Raw genomic sequence first — 12083 nt, forward strand, 5'->3', positions numbered from 1 at the left:
TGTGACTGCGGCCTCAGCTGAGTCCACGCGTGCAGGGCACACACATGATGTGACTGCAGCCTCAGCTGAGTCCATGTGTGCAGAGCACACACGTGATGTGCCCTCACAGCCTCAGCCGAGTCCACGCGTGCAGAGCACACACGTGATGTGACTGCAGCCTCAGCCGAGTCCACGCGTACAGAGCACATGCATGATGTGACCGCGGCCCTCAGCTGAGTCCACGCGTGCAGGGCACACGCATGATGTGACTGTGGCCTCAGCTGAGTCCACGCGTGCAGGGCATACACATGATGTGACGGCAGCCCTCAGCTGAGTCCACGCCATGCATGGCACACGCATGATGTGACTGCGGCCTCAGCTGAGTCCACGCGTGCAGGGCACACACATGATGTGACGGCAGCCCTCAGCTGAGTCCACGCATGCATGGCACACGCATGATGTGACTGTGGCCTCAGCCAAGTCCACGCGTGCAGGGCGCACAACGGCTGCAGCTCTGCCTGCTCGTTCATCTCTCGGGAAGAACCCACTGCAGACCTGGTCCTCACTGCACACGGGTGAGAGCGTTTCCCCACCACCACAGGGGAAGAAAACCAATTCAGGGGAATTCCTCTCGATCATAGTGGAAGAAAGCCATGGTCAAATAGTTGTTATATTCAAAGTAGAGAGATAGTGAGATTTTTTACTATAGACTCTTAAAATAGTGTTCATCTAACACTGTTTTCACTGATAATTTGCAAGATTCACGTTTATTTGATTTTTACAGTGCATAGTGTCGCTCCCCCTCTTCGTGGAGGAACAACACAGGACCCTGCGCTGTTCTTTCGTCTGCTCGGCCCTCCCCGGGTTTGCTGCTGGTTCTTCCCGGGTTGGCTACTATCCCTTCCACCTCCGTGGAAGGGCGGTTCCCCCTGCCACATTCCCCACTTCCGCAGGGGAGCAGCACACCGCCGGCCGGCTCTCTCGGGGGCTGCACAGGTGTTCCCCTTAGATGTTCCCCTTAGATGTTCCTGGTGCATGCCGTCTCTCTCCTCCTTTATAGTCCTCCTCCGCCAATCCCAACTCGGCTGCCCACACGCCGAGTACGCTGCTCTCCTCCAATCAGGAGCAAGTCCTACAGTTTATTGGCTGAACTGGAGGCAGTTGCGTAGAAGCTGTTTTCTCCTCTCCCAGCGCCACACTGTGGGAGAGCAGATGCATAGAATAAGTCCCAATTCCAGTAACATAGTCTAGTCCGGATTGCTCCCCACACATAGGATTGGAAAATAGGATGGACTAAATCATATACTCTCAACATGAAACAGAAACCCCTTATTAAAGTAGGATGGATATAAGTTGACTATTCCAAGTGCAGGGTTTTACTCCTATCCTGGAAATACAGATACTCAACTTACAGAGGTTGACTTATAATTTTTTCCTATATTTATAATGGTGCAAGAGTGATGGTCACATGAAGCCATACTTTGGATTTTGCATTGGATCTGTCCTGGGCTAGCGGGGCACGATCCAAGCCTCCCTGGGAAACCTGTGACACTCTGCAGTGCCCTGTGCTGCTAAGCCAGGATGCACAGGAGGCTGGGAGGGGTTAATACGTATTTTAAAAGAGTTATGTATGGGGCCGGTGCTGTGGTGTAATGGGTAAAGCCACTGCCTGCACTGCCAGCATCCCATGAGGACACCGGTTTGAGTCCTGGCTGCTCCACTTCTGATCTAGCTCTCTGCTATGGCCTGGGAGAGCAGTGGAAGATGGCCCAAGTGCTTGGGACCCTGCACTCATGTGGGAGACCCAGAAGAAGCTTCCTTGCTCCTGGCTCCTGGCTTTGGATCAGCCCAGCTCCGGCCATTGTGGCCATTTGGGGAGTGAACCAGCAGATGGAAGACTTCTCTTTGCCTCTGCCTCTCTGTAACTCTACCTTTCAAATAAATAAATAAATCTTTTTTAAAAATAGTTATGTATTTATGAAAAAGAGAGAGAGAGAATCGTTCCATCCATTGGTTCACTCCCAAATGACCTCTATAGCCAAAGCTGGGCCAGGTGCAGCCAGGAGCCAGGAACCAGGTCTCCCACATAGGCAGGGCTCCGTGCACTTGAGCCATCATCTGCTGCTTCCCAGGCACACTACCAGGGAGCTGCACCAGAAGCAGAGATGCTGAAACTCAAATCAGCGCTCCGGTAGGAGACGCAAGCGTTTGGCTTGACCCACTGTGCCACACGCCTGCCCCAGGGTTAACACATTTGTAACTTCCCGTGTTTCAGCTTATGAAGGCGTTGGTTCATGCTGAACATTGGAACCAAAAGGACACTGACGTTTGCTCTCAGCCATGGCCTGGCCACAGCCGGACAAATATCAATCAGTTAGGAATGTTTTTGGTTTTGTCTTCTGAAAACCCGAAGGAATTTGATACTTAACCCAAAGCACAAAGAACTAACCTGAGATCCTGAGGCCTGAGCATCATCTGTCGGGGGGGGGGGGTTCAGGTAACGGGGAGATCTGCACTGGGGACATCTCACAGACTCTGTCACCTCTCCCAGTCCCGGTGTGAAGGGTTGTCACGGCAAAAGTCCCTCAAGGCTTGTCGTCTTTCTGGAAAACAAAGTGTCAAACGCTCTGCTGTTAGAGCTGCACTAAAACTGCACGCTGAAACGAGCTGGGGCAGCAACAATGACAAGGACAGAGCCCAGATTTGTGAACGATCCGTCCAGAAACAAAGGAGAGAGTGTCGTGCATAACACGCAAACTATCGGCTCCATTTCACTCTCCCGGGAATAGGAGTTGAGAATCAAGCAGTGTTATTGTTAAGGATTTTAACCCTCATCCCCAAATCCCATGTTTCGTGTCTTGGACCATGTCTTTTTCCTCTGAAGATTTCATTTATGGCTCCCATCTGGAGAATGCAAAGAATGTCTTCATAGCTGTGGATTGTCATCCCACCAAACCTCTCTTTTTAAATTGTATTTATTTATTTGAAAGGCAGAGTTACAGAGAGGCACAGGCAGACAGAAACACAGAGGTCTTCTATCCATTGATTTACTCCCTAAATGGCCACAGTAGCTGGAGCCGGGCCAATCTGAAGCCAGGAGCCAGGACTTTCTTCCGGGTCTCCCACATGGGCTCAGGGACCCAAGGACTTGGGCCATCTTCCGCTGCTCTCCCAGGAACATCAGCAGAGAGCTGGATCAGAAGTGCAGCAGCCAGGACTTGAACCGCTGCCCATGTGGGATGCCGGCACTGCAGGCCGTGGCTTCGCCCACTACGCCACAGCACCGCCCCCCGCCCAGGGTGCACTTTGGTCAGGAGGGGTTTACATCTCAACCCTCAGGGGGCACCAGCATCACTGGGCACGGTCCATGGGTCATCACAGGGCTCTGTGGCCCCCTGCTGTCTATGCATTAGGGCATATTTAAGACAATCAGCCAGGGGCTAGTGTTGTGGTGTAGTGGGTAAAGCCACTGCCTGCAGTGCAGGCATCCCATATAGATGCCGATTCGAATCCCAGCTGTTCCACTTCCGATCCAGCTCTCTGCTATGGCCTGGGAAAGATGGCCAGTGGAAGATGGCCTAACTCCTCGGGCCCCTGGGAGACCCAGAAGAAGCTCCTAGCTTCCAGCTTCAGATCGCCCCAGCTCCAGCCATTGCAGTCATTTGAGGAGTGAACCAGCGGATGGAAGACTTCTCTTGGTCTGTCTGTACATCAAAAAAATTAAAGCAAAACCAGCCCGTCTGACATCAAATGTACCTGGAGCCATCTGCTACACTCCTGTGGGGTCCAAAGCTTGTGTCTCCTTTCATTTAACACCACAGATCTCCAAATTCCCTCAGCTGGACTCCCACCTTTGCACCCTACATTGAAAGAAATGCTGGGGGTTTTTGCTTCCAGCCCTTGAGAGGTCAGCAGACTGGAAATCCACCAGCACCCATGGTTGCGACTCTGCCGTTCTAGGGTCCCTGTGAGTCTGTGCCCTGCACAACCTTGTTGGCTTCAGTCTGCTGGAGTGTGCATGCCCTTGATGGTCCAGCAGGCCCCGAGGGCCTCCAGGTGTCACTCACCTGCACTCCGCCATTGTCCTCAGAGCACAGCATGCTGCCAATGGGTGTTGGCAACAAGGTTTCTAAAAACAATGCTTATCTAGACTTATTCTAATAGTATTACTCTTTCATGCAACAAATGATCATACATATATGAACGTAAATGCTATATAATCTGATTTAGAGACAATAAAATGAATGCTTGGAGTATCCATGACCTGGCTTGGAAACAGACAGAGAATAAACCCCATGAAAGACCTGCACGCCTCTTCCTACCACATTACTCTTCTGAATATGCTGATACCATTTTAGTACACGAGCGTGAATCCCCAACCGACTTTTTATTTGGCAGTAGAAAGCGATACTTTGCACCCTCTTTCATTTCTCACTCAGCTTGAGAATTATGAGATATGTATGTCATATGTGTGTGCTTGAGGCTAATTTTTTTCCTAGACTGTAAGACTACCAACGCCTAATTCTGCACAGCAGAGTTTTGAAAGGGCTGCATTGCACACTGCACACCAGCAGCACGCACGTCCTCAGGAATGCTTGGACCTCGGGATTCCTCCTGACCGCTGCATGTAGAAAGGCCCAGCACTGTGCCCTAAATCTGCTGACAGCATAATTAAGCTGGCATCTTAGCCTGTGCTCGTTAACTGAGTGTGTGTGTTCTCTTGCATGGAATAAACTTGTATTTGTGAGTATGTGTGCATGCATGTGCGCGTTCTTTTATACAGCTATTTGGAGCCTTTATTCTTTGCTAATGAGAATCCAAGAACATAAATATCCTTCAAAATACTGTTAGAGATACATCGCCCAAGTTTTGAAAACGAAGTACTGTCAGCCCTGTGTACCTGTGGGTTCCACAGCCTTGGGTTGAAAGGAGGGAAAAAAACAAATCTCATTTGTACCGAAAACACGCAGACTTTTTTCTTGTTGTTATTCTACGAGCAACATGGGGTAACAACTGCTCACGTGACATTCACACTGCATTAGGTCTTATAAGTCATCCGGAGTGATCTACAGGATCCGGCAGGATGTGTGTCAGGCATATTAAATAGGACGCCAAGGAGCAGCCATTTCGTATCGGTGGGGCTCCCAGAACCCATCCCTCCCAGATACAAGGGACAACTGTATCTTCATTGACATTCAGCTTTAAGTGCTTCTAAGAACTTCCATTACAATTTCAACATATATCCATGAGTTATTGAAAAGAGGGCCATCAAATTTCTAGTTCTGTATTTTCTTAGTTCTATTTTATGACTCCTATTTAATTACATTTTGATTAGAGTGCTTTCTTTATGAATTCTTTGAAATTTGTCCAGATCAGAACATTTATATTGTCAATGAATGCTTGAGAAAAATATGAAATTTCCTAGTGCTGGGTGCAGTGATTTTTATAGACCTACTAAATCCATCTTGCTCACATATGCATCCTTTTAATTGAATCTGCTTGATTACCACTTACTAAGAGTTGAAATCTCCCACTCTGATAGACTTGTCAAGTTCTTTTTATAGTTCAATGTTTATAATTCAAAATTTATTAAATACATAAGAGCTTGGAATCAATATAGCTTCATAATGAAATCATCATTACACAGAGACTTTTATCTCTAATAATGGTTTTTGCTTTGTTGCCTCTTTTTTGATATTAATACAGCTATCCTGTCCTATTTTTTTAAAAGATTTTTATATTTATTTTTATTTGAGAGGTAGAGTTACAAGCAGAGAGAGGGAGAGATAGAAAGAACGGTCTTCCATCTGCTGGTTCACTCCCCAAATGGCCTCAATGGCCAGAGTTTGGCTGATCCAAAGCCAGGAGCCAGGAGCTTCTTCCAGGTCTGCCATGTGGGTGCAGAAGCCCAAGCACTTGGGCCATCTTCCGCTGCTTTCCCAGGCCACAGCAGGGAGCTGGATCAGAAGAGGACCAGCAGGACACAACCCATATGGGATGCCAGCACTGCAGATGGAGGCTTAGCCCACTATGCCACAGCACCAGCCCTTCTGTCTTCTTTTAAGTTAGTATTTTATTGGTATATTTATGCTATCTTTTTACCATTACTTATCATTGTTTGAAATATATCTCTGTAAACTACAGATAGCTAACTGTAATTTTAAATCTATTTTGACTCTTAACACTTATTCATTTACCACATTTTGAGATTACAGATATATTAGAGCTGTACATATTTTATACCTACAAGTTGTCTTACTTTTACTGTTCTTAAATTCATATTTTCTTTTAGATAACCATATTTTATTCTCACTCTGTTTTTCTGTATTTGAAAAGCAGAGTTACAGAGAATCAGAGGCAGAGAGAAAGAGAAAAAGAGAAAGAGAGAGAGAGAGAGAGAGAGAGAGAGAGAGAGAAAGAGGTCTTCCATCCGCTGGTTCACTCTCTAGATGGCTGCAACAGCTGGAGCTGCGCCGATCAGAAGCCAGGAGCCAGGAGCTTCTTCCACGTCTCCCACACGGGTGCAGAGGCCCAAGCACTTGGGCCATCTTCTACTGTTTTCCCAGGCCATAACACCGAGCTGGACTGGAAGAGGAGCAGCTGGGACTTGAACTGGCACACATATGGGATGCTGGCACTGCAGGCAGTGGCTTTACCTGCTACGCCACAGCACTGGCCCTCATTTTTCTCTATTAATTTGGTCTTTGATTTCCATTATTTTAATGCTTCCTCTTGAAACTTGAGTACACACATCTCACTTAAAATCTAAAGTTAATCATTAAGTATTATTACACCCTCCACCTAATGTTATCATTGCCCAGCGTTTATGGCTGTACTGACTGTTAAACTGTGAACCAGAGTGTCTGTCACTGTTTTACAGTCACTGTTCAGACTCACCCACGTTTACCGTTTCCTTTGTTCTCCACTTCCTCTTGCAATTCAGACCTTCTGTCCCTGCCCAGTCATTGCCATTCCAACAGCAACAAAATTCCCTGAAATTCCTTCCGTAAAGTCTGTTCATAGAAAACTGTATTTCTTGATTTTGTTATATCTTTTATGCTAATAGTTGAAGGAGAAGTCTAGATTTAGTTACTTTTTTCATCAACATATTGTTGATACCTTCCACTGTTCTTGGTTTCCATTGCTGCTGCTGAGAAATCTGTTGTCAGCTGAGCTGTTTTTCCCTTATGGGTGATCTATCTGTTCCTTGCATTTTCTTTTGTGTCACCACACTGTGTCTGGATACTGGTTTTGTTTTATTTATCCTCCTTGAGATATGTAACACTTACTAAATCTGAGTACTAATATCTTTTATAAATCCAAAAGATTCCTAGCTCTTGTCTGTTTTGAAATATGGAGCCCCTCCATTTCCTCATTCTAGAAATCCAAATAAAAGTACTCCATCCTCAAGCCTCTTAAACCTTCGTTCTATCCATTTCATTCCTTATTTGTTCAGATTTTTAGGTTCACTAATTCTGCATCTGTATCTAATCTACGGTTTAACCTACTCAGCGAGTCTTTAATGTCTATATATTTAAATTCTAGAAGTTCTATTCAGTTACTTGAAAAATTGAGAGGCACAGAAACAGACAAAGAGAGAGAGCTCCCATCTGCCGTCTCACTTCCCAAATGCTTGCAATGGCTGGGCAAGGCCAAAACCAGGAGCTATGAATGCAACCTGGGTCTCCCATGTGGACAGCAGAGACCCAGTCACTTGAGCAATCACCTGCCACCTCCCAGGCTGCACATTAGTAGGAACTTGAAGTCAGGTGTGGAGCTGGAACGCCAACCCATACACTCTGAAACGGGACTCCGGCATCTTAACTGCCAGGCCACACGCCCACCCCATGTATCCAGATTTTTAAAAATGGGTCTGATCACCTGCACATGTCTTTCTTTAAACATTTTATCCATGGTTATTTTGTGCTACATATTTCACAACGCCAGTATTGATCCTCACGAGTGACTAGAATCTGTTGCTTGGTGTTTTCATTCATCCCCAGCCACGATGTTGTTTCCTTGTGTGTTTGGTGACTGGGGAGGGCTTACGTTCGGCAGATCTTCCTCAGGGGGAATCCTGGCAGGCAAGAGGTGTTTTCTCCAGAGACAATTTCTGTTTACTTTTCTGTACTAAGGTTGCTGTCATTTGGGGCCACTGGATTTCTCCCGAGTTTGCAGATGTAGACTGAACAAATTCCAATCCCAGATCCTACGGTGCAGGAGTGGAGAATGAGACAGATGGCTGCTTCCCCTTCAGGGCAGTTGTATTTCCACCCACCTGCTCATGAAGGTGGGGAGCTTGGATGCAGGGTCTCAGTTAAGCTGCCCATACACCCGAGGTCTAGTCTTGTTAAGCTGTTGGTATCAATGTTACGACCCTCAGGCAGCCTGAGACCACACCTGCTTACCACTCCGCCCTCAGCAACTAGTTTTTTTGCTGTTGTGGGGTGGGAGGTTGGAGGCATGTATCTGGCTATTTCCCTCGGTTTCCTGTCATCTTGGTGATGTATTTAAACATGTATTTGTTGTGATTTCTCTAGCGTCTAGGTTGTATTGTAGGAGGGCTTCTCAGAACATTGTCTGCCACAGAGCAGAAAACAAGCGATTATATGGCAAGTCTATCTGTTTTCCACAGTGGCTGCACTAATTTACATTCCCACCAACAGTGTGTATAAGTGTTCCCCTTTGTCCACATCCTTGTCAGCATTTGTTACTCTCAGTGTTTTGGAGTTCAGCAATTCTGACCAGGTGAGGTGATATCTCATTGTGTTTTTGATTTGTGTTTTCCTGATGGCTATGATTTTGAGCAGCTTTTCATTTACTTGATGGCCATTTGTATTTCTTCTTTTGAGAACTACTGAAGTCCTTTGCTCATTTCTCCACTGGACTGGCTGGTTTTTTGCTGTTGTTGCCGTGAGCTTTGTAAGTTTCTGATGTATTTGGGATATTAATCCTGTGTCAGATAGGTGGTTGGAGATACTTTTCCCCATTCTGTTGGGTGTGTCTTCACTCTATTGATCATTTCCTTTGCTCTACAAAAGCTTCTTGGTTTGACGTAGTCCCATTAGTTTGGTTTTTCTTTTGTTGCTTGTGCTTTGGGGGTCTTGTCCCAGAAGTCATCCCCTACACCAGTGTCTTGGAGTGTTTCCCTACATTTTCTCCCAGCAGCTTTGTAGTCTCAGGTCTTAAATTCGGGTCTTTTACCCATCTTGAGTTGATTTTGGATATGGTAATAGGTATGTATGTGTGATAGGTAATTTCATTCTTCTACATATGTAAATCCAGTTTTACCAGCACCATTTATTGAAGAGATTAACCTTACTCCACTGTATGGGCTGAGCACTCAAATCAGTTGGGTGTATGTAAGTGGATTAATTTCTGGGCTCTCTGTTCTGTTCTATCGATCTACATATCAGTTTTTATGCCAGTATCAAGCTGTTTTTAATTACTACAGCTTTGTAGTATGCTTTGAAATTGGGTATTGTGATGCCTCCAGCTTGGTTTTTCTTGCTCAGGATTGCTTTGGCTATTTGGGGTCTTTTGTGATTCCATACAAATTTTAGGATTGTTTTTCCTAACTCTGTAAAGAATGCCATTGGCACTTTGAAAGGAACTGCATTGAATCTATAAATTACTTTAGGTAGAATAGAAATTTTAATGATATTGATTCTTCCAATCCATGAGCAAGGAATACCTTTCCAATTTAGTGTCCTTGATGATTTCTTTCATCAATGTTTGGTAATATTCATTGTAGACATCTTTCACTCCTTTGGTTAAACTTATTCCTAATATTTTATTTTCTTTTGTAGCTATTGTGAATGGGATTTCTCTGTGAGTTCATCATTAGAACACAAAAAAGCTATTTTTTTGTGTGTGTTTATTTTGTGACCTGTAACTTTACTGGTTGATCAATTGTAACAGCTTTTTGGTAGAGTTTTTGTTTATCCATGTGTAACATCACATCATCAGAAAACATGGATAATTTGACTCCCTCTTTTCCAATTTTGATGCCCGTTCTTTCTCCTCCCTAATTGCTCTTGCTAAAGCTTCCAGTATTATACTGAACAAGAGTCATGAAAGTGGACATCCTTGCCTTGTTCCACATCAAGAAACCTATCCATATTGCTGCAAATATAGTTTTGTAAAATTTGTTTTATAGCTGTCAAACCAATGATTAAGAATGTTATAAAACTAGGTTTTTTTAAAAAAATTTGTTTTTATTTACTTGAAAAGCAAAGTTACAGAAAGAGAAGAGGAGGAGGAGGAGAAAGAATCTTCCATCCACTGGTTCACTCCCCAGATGGCTCAACAGCCGGGGCTGAGCCAGGATGTTGCCTGGGGGCCTGGAGCTTCTTCTCAGTCTCCCTTGTATGCGCAGGGGCCCAAGCACGTGGGCCACCTTCCATTGCCTTCCCAGGCCATCAGCAGGCAGCTGGATCAGAAGTAGAGCAGCTGGGACTGGAACCAGTGCTCATATGGGGTGCTGGCACTGCAGGTGGTGGCTTTATCCGGCCTCTATACTACTATAGTTTTAATCTGTGATTACTTTAAAATTTACAATAAATGAATGAAATGGTCATTTTGCCATTCAATTATTGTTTATAGCCATTGTCTATATTCCCACCATAATAGCATCTTTTTGCTTTTTATTTATTAAACTGACTTGGTGAAGTATTACGCCTTTTTATTGTAGTGTAATTTAAAAATATATCATCTCAAAAGCTAAAAAGAAAAACAAAAGACAAGGAGAAGGAAAGATGGTGGGAGGGAGTGGGGGAGGGAGGGAGTGGGAAAGGGAATATCACTATGTTCTTAGAATTCTATGTATGGGGGCCGGCGCTATGGTACAGTGGGTTAACGCCCTGGCCTGAAGCACCGGCATCCCATATGGGCGCCGGTTCTAGTCCTGGCTGCTCCTCTTCTGATCCAGCTCTCTGCTATGGCCTAGGAAAGCAGTAGAAGATGGCCCAAGTCCTTAGGCCCCTATATCTGCGTGGGAGACCCGGAGGAAGCTCCTGGCTCCTGGCTTTGGATCGGCGCAGCTCCAGCTGTTGCCGCCATCTGGGGAGTGAACTAGTGGATGGGAGACCTCTCTCTGTCTCTCTCTCTGTAACTCTGCGTGTTAAATAAATAAAATAAATCTTAAAAAAAAAAAGAATTCTATCTACAAATCACAGTGAATCTGCCAAAAACTAATTAAAATAAATAAACCCTGTTCCTGAGATCTCAGCGAAACCATGATTTATGGAGGACTGAGCACCTGCTGGCACCTGGCACATCGGGTGGGTGACTGCGCAAGACCAGCCTTCCTGCCTCGCAGCTGGGGAAACCGAGGCCTGGAGATGTCGCTGACCTGCTCGGGGCCACTCAGCCAGACACTGGCAGAACCGGGTCTGGACGCCCGACGCTGCATCCGCCTGGGCCCACCCACAACTTCCGGCAGAACATTTCCCCTCTTCTTTTCCTCCCCTTTACTAGATACTACACACTTCATCCAGTTCGTGAGAAAGAGTTTGATATATTATACTACTTTGAATCTGATTTTAATTCTGATGTGCCCATATGAATGTTTTTATATTAAAATCATATTCCAGGGGCCAGTGCTGTGGCATAGCGTGTAAAGCCACTGCCTGCAGTGCCGACATCCCATATGGGCACCAGTTTGAGTCCTGGTTGCTCCACTTCTGTTCCAGCTCTCTGCTGTGGCCTGGGAAAGCAGAGGATGGGCCAAGTCGTTGGGCCCCTGCACCCACATGGGAGACCTGGAAGAAGCTCCTGGCCCCTGGCTTTGGATCGGCCAATCTCTGGCCATTGCAGTCAATTGGGGAGTGAACCAGCAGATGGAAGACCTCTCTCTCTCTGCCTCTCCTTTTCTCTCTGTGTAACTCTGACTTTCAAATAAATAAATAAAAACTAAAATCATATTCCAAAACTGAGTTATGCTTCTTTCACTGGGAAACTTCATGTCTCCATGTAGATGGTAACCATGCTTACTGAATCATTTAGGCTTGTGTTGCTTGTAATCGATACAAACCCAACTGAAACCACTTCCAGGGGTTGGGAACGTCTGCTCTGTGGGCCGTGTAAGGTCCACGAAATAACTG

General features: G+C 45.6%; 1 protein-coding gene across 2 annotated transcripts in view; it reads right to left on the reverse strand.

Moving 5' to 3' along the window:
• Positions 1–727: 727 nt before the first annotated feature.
• Positions 728–12083, reverse strand: part of NQO2 (N-ribosyldihydronicotinamide:quinone dehydrogenase 2) — a 39753-nt gene continuing 28397 nt past the window's right edge. For both annotated transcript variants that reach the window (XR_016234376.1, XR_016234375.1), the window contains exons 7-8: positions 2429–2582; positions 728–1177 (exon numbers count right to left, since the gene is read on the reverse strand). The gene's annotated coding sequence lies outside the window, so the exon portion shown is untranslated. The remainder of the gene's footprint in view (positions 1178–2428; positions 2583–12083) is intronic.

Source organism: Oryctolagus cuniculus, chromosome 5, assembly GCF_051225735.1.
Source record: "Oryctolagus cuniculus isolate XC-2025 breed Fujian yellow rabbit chromosome 5, ASM5122573v1, whole genome shotgun sequence".
Lineage (NCBI taxonomy): Eukaryota > Metazoa > Chordata > Mammalia > Lagomorpha > Leporidae > Oryctolagus > Oryctolagus cuniculus.